Raw genomic sequence first — 3,539 nt, 5'->3', positions numbered from 1 at the left:
CGCTACATTACGGTACCCTCTGTATGCACCGTCCCATTTCTCCCCCCTCCCGTGAAACACATGCCGCGCTCCGAGCTGCATCCAATCAGAGCTGCAGCAGTGAGCGAGTCATCCTGTTCTTCCCCAGTGATTTGCTTGCTGGCGCCATTGAGAGCAGTGCTGCGGAGGAGAGCTGAGGCAGGACAACATAAGCCCTCCCCTGAAAATAAGCCCTCTGGTGTTTTTCTTTCAAAAAAAAATAATAAGACAGTGTCTTATTATCGGGGAAACACGGTACTTACTAGCCGTGTAACCCTTGGCAAGTCATTTAATCTTGATTACCTCGTGCCCCTACCCCCCAGCCTCTTTACCCCTGGAAAAAAAAAAAACAGAAGAGCCACATGTCCCACTAAGAAAAAAGAGGGAAAAGGTAACCCATTGGGATAGTTTTAAAAGAGAGATGGTGGTCATGATGATTATTGTTACTATACATTTATATCGAAGTTTAAAGTTTGCGAAGTATTTTACATATGTTATTTCATTTGATCTCCTAAAGAAGATTGGGATGAGGCAGATGATTGGTGAATTTCTTTGCAAACCAAAGAAATCAGATTCAGAAACTGATAGACTATAAATGTCTCGAACTGGGGTAAAGAATCCTGGATGAAGAATAAACTATCGCCTCACGTCTGTCAGATTTACAAAACTGACCAGAAAAGAAAATAACACGTTAAAGGGGTTGCAGAACATAGTTTTGCTACTTTGTGGAGCTGTGAATTTTTTTGATCATTTTGGAAAGCAATTTGGAACTATGCCCCAAAAGTTACTAAACTACACATACCCTGTGAGCCTACTAAGCCTGTAACCCCAAAGAAATAAAAAGGAAAGGGAAAAGGACCTATATGTACAAAAATTTATAGCAGTTCTTTTTCTAGTGGCCAAAGCTGGAAATTAAGGGTGTGCCTATCAGCTGTAGGATGACTAAACAAATTATGGTGCATAAATATGATGGAATCCTATTGTGCCATAAGAAATGATGAAAGGGATGATTTCAGAGAAACCTGGGAAGCTTGACATGAACTAATGCAGAGTAAAATGAATAGAAAGAGAACAATTTACACAATAAGAACATTGTAAAATGAAATCCTTTTTGAGACTTCAGAATTCTGATCAATATCATAGTCAACCACAATTCCAGAGGACCGATAATGATGACTACCACTTCCTGACAAAGAGGTGATGGGGCTCAAGATTCACAATAAGATGTAATTCTTTGCTTCAGGGTCATTTAAGAAAATTAAATCTTGTTTTTTTTCAATTAATAAAAATTAATTTTCTTTCCCTCTCATTCTTCTTCCATGAAAATAGAAAAAACTAAACTCTCATAACAAATGTGCAGTCAAGCAAAACGATTTCCCAAACTGACAGTATCCAGCAAACATATCCCATCTACAGCCTGAGAATCATTTCAGACATGATCAAAGTAGGATTTTGTTTTGCTTGACTATACATATTTGTTGTGTAGGTTTTTTTTTTGTTGTTGTTGTAAAGGTCTTTTCCCTTCTCTGGTGGTAGGGGGAATGAGAGGGAGAGAAAAAAATTCTTTTTACTTGAAAAAACATTTTAATTGAAAAAAAAATGCTATACTTAGAGATGGAACGGTTGGAATGGATCTAGAGAAAGTGTTATGTGGGCCACATAAGGGAAATAGCATGAAGTGTTCCTATACAGCTAAACTTGGCCTCTAGGTATCAGCTCATAGTATGGGAAAAAGAACTGGATTTGGAGTTAGAGGACCCATGTGCTTACCCATGTGCTTTGCCTCTTAATGTCTGTATGACCTTGGTTAAGTCACTACATATCTTTGACCTTCAATTTCCATGTAAAATATGGAGTTTGGATTAGATTACCTTTAAAGTCTGTTGCAGGATCTTGATCCCCTTCTATCCATTTGTCATTGCCAGACTTGTAGTCAATCCTTATATCATTCTCACTGCTTCTAATAAAATAATTATTACTGTGTTCAAGAAGAGTGTCCCATGTGGAAGTTACTGGCTTGATGATTACTGTACAGAATAGCAAAGAAGATATGGGATGGGCTACATTCCCAAGGCCATGACCACAAGTGAGCCCTCTGGACTTTGAGTGGTGGTAGCAGAGGCAAGCAAACTAGTTATCAAACAGCTGTTATACTTCCCTGGATACTGAACCACAGACCTAATTTAGGAAGCCTCATGGCGCCTTTTTGAGAGGGAAAAGTGAGAGCTTTCCAGTCTGGAGATAAAACTATCAACAGGTTTTATTGTGTGCCTTCTATGTAGTTAGCCACACAGATGAGAAGGGAATTACTGGCAATTAGGAAAAGTCAGCAGAAAACACAGGAGTTCAGATTGCCTAGCTTGCTATTAACAGTAGATTTTGTGTTAAATGTGAATTCAGAAAAGCTTGGGTTCAAATCTTACCTTTGATATTTACAAGCTATGTGATCATGGGCAAATCACTTAACTTCTGAGAGCCTGTTTATTTGCAAAATAATGGTAGTAACTGCCAAATAGGGTTAAGAGTCTCAAAAGTGATCTCTAAAGCACTATGTAAACTTTTAGGTGCTATATAAATGCCAGTTATTATTGATTTTATTATTTATTTTAAAATATATTTAAATTTTTGTTTATTATTATTACTTGATAGTAGAGACCCAAAGCTTTACCCTTTATATTATTATAACCCTTTTAGGCAAATCATAGGAAGGGAAAGAACAAAATGACTTTTTGGCATTAAAGTCAGTTTCACATTTACCTAAAGAACTGGGGTTCTTAATTATTATGCTATAATTTAATGAAATTTTTTGAAAGAATCTTGCAAAATAAAGGAAGCATGCTAATTTCACCACGGAGCTGCCATAACCATTTTAGAGAGAAAGTGTAAAGATATCCATTATCACAATGAACTATGACATTTTCCCAAGCAAAAATTATCCACTTTGCTATTTTCATTGATTGGGTTTAGATTTTCTGTGCAAAAGCAACTATTGAAATTTTACAATTCGACTTCCAAAATCATGGATATGTAGAGTTGGAAGAAATTCAGAGACAGGTAGAACAATTTGGTTATCTTAGTAAGCAAAAAATGTCCTATAAATACCGAGGTTTGCCATCCATGTCACATGTAATAACCTCAATGACATGCTGCTTCAGATATATCTAGATGGTCAATTGAAGAATAAAACCATTCACAAGATATTGTATTAACAAAAACAAGTCTAGGTCTACTAGATCTTCCTGGATTCCCAAATCCATCTGTTCAGATTTACCTCAAGATTTTGATTTATTAAACTGGTCATTTTCAGTCTGGGTTGCTTTATGCTATTTTATTTGATCTTACTGTCATGAAAATTTATTTTCTTTTAAAAAAAAGTTGGTATTTTTTGTTTTTATATCACTTTCACTTCTAAATGTCTCTCTCCCCATCTCTCTTCCCACTGAGTACTCTCTTATAATAAAGGAGGGATGAGAGATAGAGAGGGAGAGAGAGAGAAAAAGAGAGAGAGGGAGAGAGAGAAA

Source organism: Petaurus breviceps, unplaced genomic scaffold (genome assembly GCF_028583685.1).
Source record: "Petaurus breviceps papuanus isolate PSGF00001 unplaced genomic scaffold, PetGlider_PUasm1.0 186, whole genome shotgun sequence".
In the NCBI taxonomy this organism is placed as follows: Eukaryota; Metazoa; Chordata; class Mammalia; order Diprotodontia; family Petauridae; genus Petaurus; species Petaurus breviceps.
Note: the sequence above shows the minus strand (reverse complement) of the source record.